The sequence below is a fragment of the Mixophyes fleayi genome (assembly GCF_038048845.1).
Source record: "Mixophyes fleayi isolate aMixFle1 chromosome 6 unlocalized genomic scaffold, aMixFle1.hap1 SUPER_6_unloc_1, whole genome shotgun sequence".
NCBI classification, from domain to species: Eukaryota; Metazoa; Chordata; class Amphibia; order Anura; family Limnodynastidae; genus Mixophyes; species Mixophyes fleayi.
In genome coordinates this window covers 175,802-190,547 of record NW_027445892.1, presented here as the reverse complement: position 1 = coordinate 190,547, position 14,746 = coordinate 175,802, and the positions used below count along the sequence as shown (strand labels likewise).

At 51.1% G+C, this 14,746-nt stretch overlaps 4 non-coding genes and 3 pseudogenes across 4 annotated transcripts; all 7 read right to left on the bottom strand.

Annotated features, from left to right (window-relative positions):
* Window positions 1-2,566: 2,566 nt before the first annotated feature.
* Window positions 2,567-2,723, bottom strand: LOC142111983 (U2 spliceosomal RNA; annotated as a pseudogene).
* Window positions 2,724-3,542: 819 nt separating this feature from the next.
* On the bottom strand, window positions 3,543-3,733 carry LOC142112046 (U2 spliceosomal RNA). The gene has a single exon (XR_012681131.1). It is a non-coding gene; the product is annotated as a U2 spliceosomal RNA (small nuclear RNA).
* An 819-nt stretch (window positions 3,734-4,552) lies between these two features.
* On the bottom strand, window positions 4,553-4,727 carry LOC142111952 (U2 spliceosomal RNA; annotated as a pseudogene).
* Window positions 4,728-10,379: 5,652 nt separating this feature from the next.
* On the bottom strand, window positions 10,380-10,536 carry LOC142112002 (U2 spliceosomal RNA; annotated as a pseudogene).
* An 819-nt stretch (window positions 10,537-11,355) lies between these two features.
* On the bottom strand, window positions 11,356-11,546 carry LOC142112044 (U2 spliceosomal RNA). Its single transcript, XR_012681128.1, has one exon. It is a non-coding gene; the product is annotated as a U2 spliceosomal RNA (small nuclear RNA).
* An 819-nt stretch (window positions 11,547-12,365) lies between these two features.
* LOC142112043 (U2 spliceosomal RNA) lies at window positions 12,366-12,556 on the bottom strand. Its single transcript, XR_012681127.1, has one exon. It is a non-coding gene; the product is annotated as a U2 spliceosomal RNA (small nuclear RNA).
* Window positions 12,557-13,375: 819 nt separating this feature from the next.
* On the bottom strand, window positions 13,376-13,575 carry LOC142111961 (U2 spliceosomal RNA). The gene has a single exon (XR_012681087.1). It is a non-coding gene; the product is annotated as a U2 spliceosomal RNA (small nuclear RNA).
* Window positions 13,576-14,746: the final 1,171 nt, after the last annotated feature.

Sequence of the window (14,746 nt, the reverse complement as noted above, 5' to 3'; positions counted from 1 at the left end):
CCAAGAGCCAGGGCCGGGAGGGAACCCGTGACCCAGAACACCTTCAAAGAGAATGGCCCTATGATCAGAGAAAAAGCAGGGAACCATGACATGCCTGTTTTGTCTTACCGCTCTCGATGTAAACACAAAGTCAATCCGGGAACGCACTGAGCCATCGGGGCGGCTCCAAGTATAATTCACAGAGCCGGCCCCCATAGATCCCACTGCATCCCGCAAGGATGCTTCGGCTACCATCTCCTGCAACAACCTGGAAGAAACATCAAGTTTAGCATTAGTACAAGAACTCCTACCATCTTCCTCTATAGGACAGTTAAAGTCCCCAGCCATCACTACCGCCCTGGTGGTTGCGAGCTGGGCCCGCAGGGTCTGGAAAAGCTCCAAACGCTCATTCTTACCCGGGGATGCATACACACAGATAAGCCTGATAGGCTCACCCGCCCAGGAGCCATCTACGATAAGCAATCTGCCGCAGACAAACTCCTGAACGGAATCTAATGTGAAGAGGCTTCCCCTGATAAGAATGGCGACCCCTGCAGACTTACAGTCACTCCCCCCAGACCAATAGGAGGGCCCGTGAGACCACTGCCTCCCCAGATGCCTGTAGGAACTAGAGAAAGGGAGAGAACATTCCTGCAACATGTAAACATCACATTTCTGACTGTCAAGAAAGGTAAACACAGACTGACGTCTAATCTTATCCTTCACACTCCTCACATTAATGGTAAAAAGAGAAAAGTTAGCCATTAGTTGGGAGAAAAAAGAGAGTTAGCACAATCAATACATCAGTTACCCTCCTTGTCCGGTGGGACTTGGTCCGGTCTGCCCGTGTCCCCTTCGGGTGGGAGCAGGCCTTTCTCCTCTAGCTGGTCGAATAGGCAGATTTGGGGCAGTTGTAGGAATTCTTCCTCCTCCTGCTCAGAATCCAGCAGCTCATCCACCATCTCTACCAGGGCCCCCTCTGACGGGAGAGGGTCCTCTTCCAGCTCGATTGCCTTTTTCTTGGAAGGGTCAGAGTCGCCAGCTGGGCTGTCCAGCTCTTTCCGCTTCCTTCTTTGTTTGTTCTCATCACCTGCAGACACAAGAGGGAGGAGGGGGGGGAAATCCTCCAGGGAAAGGGGGGGAGCTGCAGTAGCGGTGGAGGGGGTTAGTGCTACTGCAGGGGGGGGGGGTGTTGTGACAGCGGGGAGGGAGGGGGGTGCTGTCACAACAGGGGTGGGAGATATCTTACCAGCTCTTGGCTGCGGTGTGGGCTTCTGTTGCTTCCTCTGGGCTGGCTTGGGCTGCAGGGCAGGGGCAGGTCCGCTTTCCGGCAGTCCAATCCCGGCAGCTGCAGCGTAGGATCTGGCCCTCTGGGGGCAGTCCCTGTAGATGTGGCTGGCCAGGCCGCAGAGGTTGCAGGACAATTTTCTTGGGCAATCCTTGGACTCGTGCCCCGCCACCTTGCAGTTCCTGCAGGCTGAGACCTTGCAGCTTCTCGCCATGTGGTCAGCTTCCCCGCATTTTCTGCAGTTCCTCGGCTGATCGGCATAGTGGAGGAGGCCGGCAGAGCCGCCCAGGGCAAAGCTTGATGGCAGGTGTTGGAGTCCGTCAGTTGCCGTGCTGTCTTTCCTCAGTCTGATGATAATGGACCACTTGCCTGTCCAGAAGCCGTTGACGTCCAGGATCTTGGAGGGGTCCTTGACCACGGAGCAGAAGCGGCTCAGGAAGGTAGCGATGTCCTTACCAGGGGTGTGAGGATTTCTCATGGAGACCGTGACTCTTCTCTCCTCTCTCTGGATGGGGCAGTTCCCCACGAAGCGGGAGAAGGGAGACTCCGGTCTCGCAGTCTTCACTGCCTCCCAGTACCTCTTGCAGATGGCAATGGAGGCGAAGGTGATGTACCAGATCCCTTTCAGGTAGTTCTGCACGCTGAGGGTTTCAGCCTTGGAGAAGCCCTGGTCCAGGATCATCTTCTTGCCGAAGGTCTCGGCCGTCATGTCTGGGACCCTTCCTTCCACTTCCTTCAGCTTCAGGACCACGGTCTGCCTCATCCAGGGTTCCAGGGTGGGGGTCTTCTGGGGGGTGTCCTGGTTGGGCTGGCCTTGTCCGGCAGCAGCAGGGGCGGTGGAGGCAGAGGTTCCGGCCACGGGGAGAGGCTTCGGGGCGGTGTTCTTTCCTCCCTTCTTCCCAGGGGCAGGAGCAGGGGTGGAGGCAGGAGCTGGGGTAGCTGAGGCCATCGTCCTGGCTCTTCCTGGGGTAGAGAGGCTGGTCGTCCGGGGTGGAGGGAGCAGTGCAGATGTCCTCCCGCTGGGTAGAGAGGAGCAGGGGCTTCCGCTGAAGAGGAGGCGCTTCTTCCAGTGGAGCAGGGCCCGAGGAGAGGAGGGCTTCTTCAGCCGGAGGTGCTCCCGGCGTCTTCTTCCCGGCAGGCAGGGGGGGTCGGCAGCGCTTCTTCCCCGGGGTCGGTCTTCTTGCTCCTGGCCGGCTTTGATCGGGTAACACAAGTCTCAAACAGTTCCTCACCAGGGTTAGAGTGTGCTATCGGATGAGCCACACTCAGGTATGTCCTCTGGGTTTTGGGCAGGAGAGAGACAAGTGCACCATGCAGCAGAGTCTACATCAGCCCCTCACCAATGTTAGAGTGCGCTATCGGATGAGCCACACTCAGCATAACCTCCACCGGGTAGTTGGTAAACTGATAAGAACAGATACTACACTTGATCTTAGCCAAAAGGCCGAGAAGCGATAACCTGAAAAGGGACCCAGGAAAGCGCCCGCTTCTCAGGCTAGGCCTGACAACTGTAGGAGACAGCCACGCCACACGCCGTATACTTTCTTCAGCGGCGGCCCACAACACTCCATTGCTGCACATTCTAGGCCCGACTAGCCTGAAAAGCCTGACACCTTCACTGGGACCCTCTTTACACCTCTCTGTCTGCAAAGGCACGCACATGAGCCGAGGACTTTTCAAACGAGATGCCTGCAAAATTTGCATTAACTCCTCCCCTTGACCATAAGTGCAACGACGCCCGCTGATTAGTCGGCCTGCCGTTCCGTCCTCGTCTCCCCAGGCAATTAATCACACTGTCTGCCCAGCTTCTTTCGGAATATTCACAGCATGTCACAGAAACAGCACTTCAAGGTGCATCACAATTGTTTCTCGGGCCACCGGCAAGTAAATAGAAAAGGAAGCTGCATGCTGCAACAGCAGCAGGGTTCTAAAAGGTGTGTGTCATAATCCTCACTTGCCTTTATTATGTCACTGGGTCCACAAGAGGGAGACACACTACGTCAGATTAATAGTTTCATTCATTCGGAGATCCAATTGAATTTGCAAATCACAAGTTGCTCCATTAAAGGAATAATTGGATCAATTCAGTAATCCTTTTGGACAAAGAAAAGGGTCTTCTTATCTGCAAATGCTTGTTTGCTAAAAGAGATAAGAAACAAAACAACAAAAAGACACAATAAATTGACACGAAATAAGACACAGGAGACAAAAATCTGTTCTTATGTTTTTTTGTTGCTGAAAAGAGACATGATTCTATTTTTTGATAACTGGATAAGAGAAGTGCACCGGTCCTGGAAGTACTGCAATACCAGGTCAATGCGTGGAGTGGACAGAGCAAGCTCTTCTTCCATCTCCCTGTTCTAAAAATCCATTTAATATATGGCCCCCAGATAGGGGGCGTATCAGATATTAAACTGATAAGAACAGATACTACACTTGATCTTAGCCAAAAGGCCGAGAAGCGATAACCTGAAAAGGGACCCAGGAAAGCGCCCGCTTCTCAGGCTAGGCCTGACAACTGTAGGAGACAGCCACGCCACACGCCGTATACTTTCTTCAGCGGCGGCCCACAACACTCCATTGCTGCACATTCTAGGCCCGACTAGCCTGAAAAGCCTGACACCTTCACTGGGACCCTCTTTACACCTCTCTGTCTGCAAAGGCACGCACATGAGCCGAGGACTTTTCAAACGAGATGCCTGCAAAATTTGCATTAACTCCTCCCCTTGACCATAAGTGCAACGACGCCCGCTGATTAGTCGGCCTGCCGTTCCGTCCTCGTCTCCCCAGGCAATTAATCACACTGTCTGCCCAGCTTCTTTCGGAATATTCACAGCATGTCACAGAAACAGCACTTCAAGGTGCATCACAATTGTTTCTCGGGCCACCGGCAAGTAAATAGAAAAGGAAGCTGCATGCTGCAACAGCAGCAGGGTTCTAAAAGGTGTGTGTCATAATCCTCACTTGCCTTTATTATGTCACTGGGTCCACAAGAGGGAGACACACTACGTCAGATTAATAGTTTCATTCATTCGGAGATCCAATTGAATTTGCAAATCACAAGTTGCTCCATTAAAGGAATAATTGGATCAATTCAGTAATCCTTTTGGACAAAGAAAAGGGTCTTCTTATCTGCAAATGCTTGTTTGCTAAAAGAGATAAGAAACAAAACAACAAAAAGACACAATAAATTGACACGAAATAAGACACAGGAGACAAAAATCTGTTCTTATGTTTTTTTGTTGCTGAAAAGAGACATGATTCTATTTTTTGATAACTGGATAAGAGAAGTGCACCGGTCCTGGAAGTACTGCAATACCAGGTCAATGCGTGGAGTGGACAGAGCAAGCTCTTCTTCCATCTCCCTGTTCTAAAAATCCATTTAATATATGGCCCCCAGATAGGGGGCGTATCAGATATTAAACTGATAAGAACAGATTTTTTTTGATTGAAAAAGTAGCTTTATTTTGTATAAAGTACAAAAAACACAGTTCATACATTTCATTCAAGTGTACGCAGTACACCGTAAGACATGATCATGCATACGTTTTAGTACAGTACAGGGCATAAAGTACAAGACATGACATCCTACACTATATACATCAAGTACTGCACTAACCATTCAAACTTTACAGTGTATTTCAGTGCAATAAAATAACATTGGATGTGAGGGGGAGGTAGGTGAGAGGGGTAGGGTGATGGAGTCACGAGCAAAAAGTTTTTATTGAGGACAGACACAAAGGGAAGGGTGCATAAATAGACATGACATTCAATAATACTTCATGCTGTGAAGGGGAATGGGTTGGAGGGGGAGAGGGAGGGGAGCACAAACCAAAGTTTTTTATTGAAAATAGACACAATGGGGAGGAGGAGAAGAGGGGACAACAATCAATCAATTACAATCAATCGTCGTCTTCATCTTCCTCAGGACTGTCAAGGGTGTTATAGTCTCTTAACAGGCTATGGATAAGCCTGCGACAGTCCTGGATGGTCATCTTCTCCCGCTTCAAGATGAGGCGGTTCCTGGCAAGCCACATAGCGTCCTTAAAACAGTTCATAAGGCGCCAGGCCTCCTGGATTGCCTCAACGGTGTGAGTCCCAGGAAATAATCCATAAAATACCGAATGGTATGAAAGGCAAGTCCTGGGCACACTGTCCTTAAGTTCATGTTCCAGGGCATCCAACAATGCCTGTGCAGTGGGACAGTCCCAAAAGATATGTTGAGCAGTCTCCCTCTTGGTAATACAAAAGGGGCAGTGAACATATCTGCACAGGTTCCGGGAGTGCATAAATGTCCTGAGAGGCAAACCCCCCTGAATGGCCATCCATGCAATGTCTTTATGTCCATTAGTCAGTCTCTTAGAGGCCACATTCTCCCAAACATGTTTGGCCGTGGCCACAGGGAGCCCTGGAACAGACTCCATAATGTCCTTAGCTCTGATGAGCTTGTGGATAGTTTTAGGTTTCCACAAGTCTGGTTTAAGTCCCTCCAGATGGTGCTCCCTCACAAATTGTCCAACATCCAGGTAAAACCAAGGTGTAGTCCAGTTGTAAGGGAAGGAGCTGTCCCACTTGTCCCAACCAAGTTTCCTCCAAAGAGGAAGAAGGAAAAAGCGTGACATGGACTTCCCAGCAGAGCAAACGTTCTTTTCAAGGAGTGTCCTGCGGATACAGTTGCAAACAACGAAGGCACGCAGCATGGTGGGGATATCCGGGATCCCTTTCCCACCTTTGTGGGGCTCCTTGTACATAACTGACCGCTTCACTCTGTCCATTTTGGAGCCCCAGATGAAGTGAAAGACTGTCCTCGTGATGGTCTTACAGACGGCAGCAAGAGGTGGCCAAGCTTGGGCCGTGTACTGAAGAACGGGAAGAATCTCGTTGCGCAGTACCAGTGCTTTCCCTTCGATGGTAAGAAGTCTGAGGCTCCACAGTCCAATCTTTTGCCGGACTGTTGCCAGTCTCTCTTCCCAGCACTTCAGGGCCGCCTCCTCTCCACCGAACCAAACTCCAAGAATTTTGATGAAGTCCGGCTTGATTGTGAAGGGGAATGCAGCGGGGGATGACAGGTGCCACTGACCAAACAGCATTGCCTCTGACTTCCCGCAGTTGACTTTTGCCCCTGAAGCTTGGCCGAAGTTGTTGCAGGTCTGGACGAGTGCTGCCACCGAACGCTGATCAGCGCAGAAGACAGTGACGTCGTCCATGTAGAGCGAACACTTGGCCTCTAGTCGGTCTGGACCCGGTGCGGTGATCCCTCTGATCTCTGGGTTTCGCCTGATGGACATCGCAAAGAGCTCTATACAACAGACAAAAAGGAGAGGTGAAAGAGGGCAGCCTTGTCTGACCCCAGACAGTACAGAGAAGGGGTCAGTCTTCCAGCCGTTCACCAACACAGAGCTGTAAATATCAAGGTACATCAGGTTAACATAAGAACAAAACATATCACCCAATCCAAACCTGCACAGAACCTTACGCATAAAACCATGAGAGACACGATCAAAGGCCTTCTCCTGATCAAGACTGACCAGGGCCACATGTGCATGGCGGTCTTTGATATAATGAACCGTGTCCCTCAGCAGCGCAAGGCTGTCTGCAATCCTTCTACCAGGAATGCCACAAGTCTGATCAGGATGAACAATTCGCCCAATGACAACCTTTAGCCTGTTGGCTAGTACCTTGGCCAAAATCTTGTAGTCCACGTTCAGGAGGGAGATGGGCCTCCAATTTTTGAGGTCACATCTCTCTCCCTTGCGCTTGTACAAAATCGTGATCAAGCCCTCTCTCAGAGTAGGAGGCATCCTGCCCTCCACCACCATCTCCTCATACAGCTCTAACAGGTCCGGGCCAATGAGGTCCCACAGCGCTACATAGAGCTCGGCTGGGAGGCCATCACTGCCCGGGGTCCTGCCCGGCCTAAAGGATTTAGCGGCAGAGTGCAGCTCCCCCAAGGTGAGGGGGGCATCCATAGCTGCCCTACCTGTAGGATCAATAGGGTTAGTGATACCTGACAGGAAAGATTCAGCTGCGTCGTCGTCTGTAGTCTTAGGGGAGTAGAGTTTGCCGTAGTAGTCTGAGACGACTCCCATGACGCCCTCCTTCCCCCTCCTGGGGGTGCCAGACTCGTCCCGCAGTTCAGTCAGGGGCGTGTGGCCGGAGTGGAGTTTTCTGAAAAAGAAAGAATTACATTTCTCACCCTTCTCCAGATTCTCCACCTTGGAACGGAAGATAATGCGATTGGCCTCTTCCTCGAAGTGCCTTTTCAGGCCCCCTTTGGCCTCAGCCAGATCATCCTTCACATCCCAGCCGCAGAGTTGGAGATCCAGCAGGGACTGCAGCTGACGCTGAAGTCTCCTGAAGTTTCTCTTCCTCTCACACGCCTGTTGGCGGCCTTTAGCCTGAAAGAAACTGCGAAACTTGCCCTTGACATACTCCCACCAGTTAGACATACAGTCAAAATACATTTTGTCATTTTTCCACATTACATAGGCATCCCTCAGCTCAACCATCACCTCTTCCTTTCCCAGCAGAGCGCAGTTCAGCTTCCAAGAGCCAGGGCCGGGAGGGAACCCGTGACCCAGAACACCTTCAAAGAGAATGGCCCTATGATCAGAGAAAAAGCAGGGAACCATGACATGCCTGTTTTGTCTTACCGCTCTCGATGTAAACACAAAGTCAATCCGGGAACGCACTGAGCCATCGGGGCGGCTCCAAGTATAATTCACAGAGCCGGCCCCCATAGATCCCACTGCATCCCGCAAGGATGCTTCGGCTACCATCTCCTGCAACAACCTGGAAGAAACATCAAGTTTAGCATTAGTACAAGAACTCCTACCATCTTCCTCTATAGGACAGTTAAAGTCCCCAGCCATCACTACCGCCCTGGTGGTTGCGAGCTGGGCCCGCAGGGTCTGGAAAAGCTCCAAACGCTCATTCTTACCCGGGGATGCATACACACAGATAAGCCTGATAGGCTCACCCGCCCAGGAGCCATCTACGATAAGCAATCTGCCGCAGACAAACTCCTGAACGGAATCTAATGTGAAGAGGCTTCCCCTGATAAGAATGGCGACCCCTGCAGACTTACAGTCACTCCCCCCAGACCAATAGGAGGGCCCGTGAGACCACTGCCTCCCCAGATGCCTGTAGGAACTAGAGAAAGGGAGAGAACATTCCTGCAACATGTAAACATCACATTTCTGACTGTCAAGAAAGGTAAACACAGACTGACGTCTAATCTTATCCTTCACACTCCTCACATTAATGGTAAAAAGAGAAAAGTTAGCCATTAGTTGGGAGAAAAAAGAGAGTTAGCACAGTCAATACATCAGTTACCCTCCTTGTCCGGTGGGACTTGGTCCGGTCTGCCCGTGTCCCCTTCGGGTGGGAGCAGACCTTTCTCCTCTAGCTGGTCGAATAGGCAGATTTGGGGCAGTTGTAGGAATTCTTCCTCCTCCTGCTCAGAATCCAGCAGCTCATCCACCATCTCTACCAGGGCCCCCTCTGACGGGAGAGGGTCCTCTTCCAGCTCGATTGCCTTTTTCTTGGAAGGGTCAGAGTCGCCAGCTGGGCTGTCCAGCTCTTTCCGCTTCCTTCTTTGTTTGTTCTCATCACCTGCAGACACAAGAGGGAGGAGGGGGGGGAAATCCTCCAGGGAAAGGGGGGGAGCTGCAGTAGCGGTGGAGGGGGTTAGTGCTACTGCAGGGGGGGGGGGGTGTTGTGACAGCGGGGAGGGAGGGGGGTGCTGTCACAACAGGGGTGGGAGATATCTTACCAGCTCTTGGCTGCGGTGTGGGCTTCTGTTGCTTCCTCTGGGCTGGCTTGGGCTGCAGGGCAGGGGCAGGTCCGCTTTCCGGCAGTCCAATCCCGGCAGCTGCAGCGTAGGATCTGGCCCTCTGGGGGCAGTCCCTGTAGATGTGGCTGGCCAGGCCGCAGAGGTTGCAGGACAATTTTCTTGGGCAATCCTTGGACTCGTGCCCCGCCACCTTGCAGTTCCTGCAGGCTGAGACCTTGCAGCTTCTCGCCATGTGGTCTGCTTCCCCGCATTTTCTGCAGTTCCTCGGCTGATCGGCATAGTGGAGGAGGCCGGCAGAGCCGCCCAGGGCAAAGCTTGATGGCAGGTGTTGGAGTCCGTCAGTTGCCGTGCTGTCTTTCCTCAGTCTGATGATAATGGACCACTTGCCTGTCCAGAAGCCGTTGACATCCAGGATCTTGGAGGGGTCCTTGACCACGGAGCAGAAGCGGCTCAGGAAGGTAGCGATGTCCTTACCAGGGGTGTGAGGATTTCTCATGGAGACCGTGACTCTTCTCTCCTCTCTCTGGATGGGGCAGTTCCCCACGAAGCGGGAGAAGGGAGACTCCGGTCTCGCAGTCTTCACTGCCTCCCAGTACCTCTTGCAGATGGCAATGGAGGCGAAGGTGATGTACCAGATCCCTTTCAGGTAGTTCTGCACGCTGAGGGTTTCAGCCTTGGAGAAGCCCTGGTCCAGGATCATCTTCTTGCCGAAGGTCTCGGCAGTCATGTCTGGGACCCTTCCTTCCACTTCCTTCAGCTTCAGGACCACGGTCTGCCTCATCCAGGGTTCCAGGGTGGGGGTCTTCTGGGGGGTGTCCTGGTTGGGCTGGCCTTGTCCGGCAGCAGCAGGGGCGGTGGAGGCAGAGGTTCCGGCCACGGGGAGAGGCTTCGGGGCGGTGTTCTTTCCTCCCTTCTTCCCAGGGGCAGGAGCAGGGGTGGAGGCAGGAGCTGGGGTAGCTGAGGCCATCGTCCTGGCTCTTCCTGGGGTAGAGAGGCTGGTCGTCCGGGGTGGAGGGAGCAGTGCAGATGTCCTCCCGCTGGGTAGAGAGGAGCAGGGGCTTCCGCTGAAGAGGAGGCGCTTCTTCCAGTGGAGCAGGGCCCGAGGAGAGGAGGGCTTCTTCAGCCGGAGGTGCTCCCGGCGTCTTCTTCCCGGCAGGCAGGGGGGGTCGGCAGCGCTTCTTCCCCGGGGTCGGTCTTCTTGCTCCTGGCCGGCTTTGATCGGGTAACACAAGTCTCAAACAGTTCCTCACCAGGGTTAGAGTGTGCTATCGGATGAGCCACACTCAGGTATGTCCTCTGGGTTTTGGGCAGGAGAGAGACAAGTGCACCATGCAGCAGAGTCTACATCAGCCCCTCACCAATGTTAGAGTGCGCTATCGGATGAGCCACACTCAGCATAACCTCCACCGGGTAGTTGGTAAGCTGATAAGAACAGATACTACACTTGATCTTAGCCAAAAGGCCGAGAAGCGATAACCTGAAAAGGGACCCAGGAAAGCGCCCGCTTCTCAGGCTAGGCCTGACAACTGTAGGAGACAGCCACGCCACACGCCGTATACTTTCTTCAGCGGCGGCCCACAACACTCCATTGCTGCACATTCTAGGCCCGACTAGCCTGAAAAGCCTGACACCTTCACTGGGACCCTCTTTACACCTCTCTGTCTGCAAAGGCACGCACATGAGCCGAGGACTTTTCAAACGAGATGCCTGCAAAATTTGCATTAACTCCTCCCCTTGACCATAAGTGCAACGACGCCCGCTGATTAGTCGGCCTGCCGTTCCGTCCTCGTCTCCCCAGGCAATTAATCACACTGTCTGCCCAGCTTCTTTCGGAATATTCACAGCATGTCACAGAAACAGCACTTCAAGGTGCATCACAATTGTTTCTCGGGCCACCGGCAAGTAAATAGAAAAGGAAGCTGCATGCTGCAACAGCAGCAGGGTTCTAAAAGGTGTGTGTCATAATCCTCACTTGCCTTTATTATGTCACTGGGTCCACAAGAGGGAGACACACTACGTCAGATTAATAGTTTCATTCATTCGGAGATCCAATTGAATTTGCAAATCACAAGTTGCTCCATTAAAGGAATAATTGGATCAATTCAGTAATCCTTTTGGACAAAGAAAAGGGTCTTCTTATCTGCAAATGCTTGTTTGCTAAAAGAGATAAGAAACAAAACAACAAAAAGACACAATAAATTGACACGAAATAAGACACAGGAGACAAAAATCTGTTCTTATGTTTTTTTGTTGCTGAAAAGAGACATGATTCTATTTTTTGATAACTGGATAAGAGAAGTGCACCGGTCCTGGAAGTACTGCAATACCAGGTCAATGCGTGGAGTGGACAGAGCAAGCTCTTCTTCCATCTCCCTGTTCTAAAAATCCATTTAATATATGGCCCCCAGATAGGGGGCGTATCAGATATTAAACTGATAAGAACAGATACTACACTTGATCTTAGCCAAAAGGCCGAGAAGCGATAACCTGAAAAGGGACCCAGGAAAGCGCCCGCTTCTCAGGCTAGGCCTGACAACTGTAGGAGACAGCCACGCCACACGCCGTATACTTTCTTCAGCGGCGGCCCACAACACTCCATTGCTGCACATTCTAGGCCCGACTAGCCTGAAAAGCCTGACACCTTCACTGGGACCCTCTTTACACCTCTCTGTCTGCAAAGGCACGCACATGAGCCGAGGACTTTTCAAACGAGATGCCTGCAAAATTTGCATTAACTCCTCCCCTTGACCATAAGTGCAACGACGCCCGCTGATTAGTCGGCCTGCCGTTCCGTCCTCGTCTCCCCAGGCAATTAATCACACTGTCTGCCCAGCTTCTTTCGGAATATTCACAGCATGTCACAGAAACAGCACTTCAAGGTGCATCACAATTGTTTCTCGGGCCACCGGCAAGTAAATAGAAAAGGAAGCTGCATGCTGCAACAGCAGCAGGGTTCTAAAAGGTGTGTGTCATAATCCTCACTTGCCTTTATTATGTCACTGGGTCCACAAGAGGGAGACACACTACGTCAGATTAATAGTTTCATTCATTCGGAGATCCAATTGAATTTGCAAATCACAAGTTGCTCCATTAAAGGAATAATTGGATCAATTCAGTAATCCTTTTGGACAAAGAAAAGGGTCTTCTTATCTGCAAATGCTTGTTTGCTAAAAGAGATAAGAAACAAAACAACAAAAAGACACAATAAATTGACACGAAATAAGACACAGGAGACAAAAATCTGTTCTTATGTTTTTTTGTTGCTGAAAAGAGACATGATTCTATTTTTTGATAACTGGATAAGAGAAGTGCACCGGTCCTGGAAGTACTGCAATACCAGGTCAATGCGTGGAGTGGACAGAGCAAGCTCTTCTTCCATCTCCCTGTTCTAAAAATCCATTTAATATATGGCCCCCAGATAGGGGGCGTATCAGATATTAAACTGATAAGAACAGATACTACACTTGATCTTAGCCAAAAGGCCGAGAAGCGATAACCTGAAAAGGGACCCAGGAAAGCGCCCGCTTCTCAGGCTAGGCCTGACAACTGTAGGAGACAGCCACGCCACACGCCGTATACTTTCTTCAGCGGCGGCCCACAACACTCCATTGCTGCACATTCTAGGCCCGACTAGCCTGAAAAGCCTGACACCTTCACTGGGACCCTCTTTACACCTCTCTGTCTGCAAAGGCACGCACATGAGCCGAGGACTTTTCAAACGAGATGCCTGCAAAATTTGCATTAACTCCTCCCCTTGACCATAAGTGCAACGACGCCCGCTGATTAGTCGGCCTGCCGTTCCGTCCTCGTCTCCCCAGGCAATTAATCACACTGTCTGCCCAGCTTCTTTCGGAATATTCACAGCATGTCACAGAAACAGCACTTCAAGGTGCATCACAATTGTTTCTCGGGCCACCGGCAAGTAAATAGAAAAGGAAGCTGCATGCTGCAACAGCAGCAGGGTTCTAAAAGGTGTGTGTCATAATCCTCACTTGCCTTTATTATGTCACTGGGTCCACAAGAGGGAGACACACTACGTCAGATTAATAGTTTCATTCATTCGGAGATCCAATTGAATTTGCAAATCACAAGTTGCTCCATTAAAGGAATAATTGGATCAATTCAGTAATCCTTTTGGACAAAGAAAAGGGTCTTCTTATCTGCAAATGCTTGTTTGCTAAAAGAGATAAGAAACAAAACAACAAAAAGACACAATAAATTGACACGAAATAAGACACAGGAGACAAAAATCTGTTCTTATGTTTTTTTGTTGCTGAAAAGAGACATGATTCTATTTTTTGATAACTGGATAAGAGAAGTGCACCGGTCCTGGAAGTACTGCAATACCAGGTCAATGCGTGGAGTGGACAGAGCAAGCTCTTCTTCCATCTCCCTGTTCTAAAAATCCATTTAATATATGGCCCCCAGATAGGGGGCGTATCAGATATTAAACTGATAAGAACAGATTTTTTTTTTTTTTTTTTTTTTTTTTATTGAAAGCCTGAAAAGCAGTGCTTTCACCCTAGTGCTCGAAAAAAAAGTGCAAAACTTTAAAAAACGTGCATAAGGGTGCGGTACGTGGCCCTCCTTAAGAAAGGAAGGGCCCTAATCCCCGACCCCCGGATCCAAAAAGGACCCTTAGGGGGCAAGGGTCTTCAGACCCCCCTTCGCCGCAAAGCTAGGGGGGGTCCCTTTGGCCCTGGGATCCACCAAGGCTTCACCCAGGGCTCTACGTCTAGTCCACCCCCTAAAGGGAGGACCTCCAGTGTTTTCAGGGGGGCCGGAACCTCAGGGCCACACAGCCCCCCCTAGATCTCTCGGGGGGAGAACCCATAAGGGCCCAGCCCGCACCAATAAAATCCAAGTGAAAAAACATAAAAAGGTGATAGAGACAAAACGGTGAGAAATAAATAGTGCCGTGCATAACGGCCCCAGCCTTTCGGCCGAGATGTTAAAAATTGTTCCTGCCTAGCCAAAAAGGCCGGGGCAAGAAAGGGTGGTGGTAGCTGGAAGTGAGATTGTGCTCTGTGCCTTTGTGTCAAGTGAGGATAATTTAGACCTCAAGTGATGTCGGGCACCCCTGGGTCACCACTCCAGGGGCACTTTTTAGACTCAGGCTTCCAAGCTACCGGCCTCCTGGCCAGACCAAGCTTTCCCATGGTCTTTTCAGGTTGGGCGAGGCCTTACTCAGACAGGTACTCACTTGATCTTAGCCAAAAGGCCGAGAAGCGATAACCTGAAAAGGGACCCAGGAAAGCGCCCGCTTCTCAGGCTAGGCCTGACAACTGTAGGAGACAGCCACGCCACACGCCGTATACTTTCTTCAGCGGCGGCCCACAACACTCCATTGCTGCACATTCTAGGCCCGACTAGCCTGAAAAGCCTGACACCTTCACTGGGACCCTCTTTACACCTCTCTGTCTGCAAAGGCACGCACATGAGCCGAGGACTTTTCAAACGAGATGCCTGCAAAATTTGCATTAACTCCTCCCCTTGACCATAAGTGCAACGACGCCCGCTGATTAGTCGGCCTGCCGTTCCGTCCTCGTCTCCCCAGGCAATTAATCACACTGTCTGCCCAGCTTCTTTCGGAATATTCACAGCATGTCACAGAAACAGCACTTCAAGGTGCATCACAATTGTTTCTCGGGCCACCGGCAAGTAAATAGAAAAGGAAGCTGCAT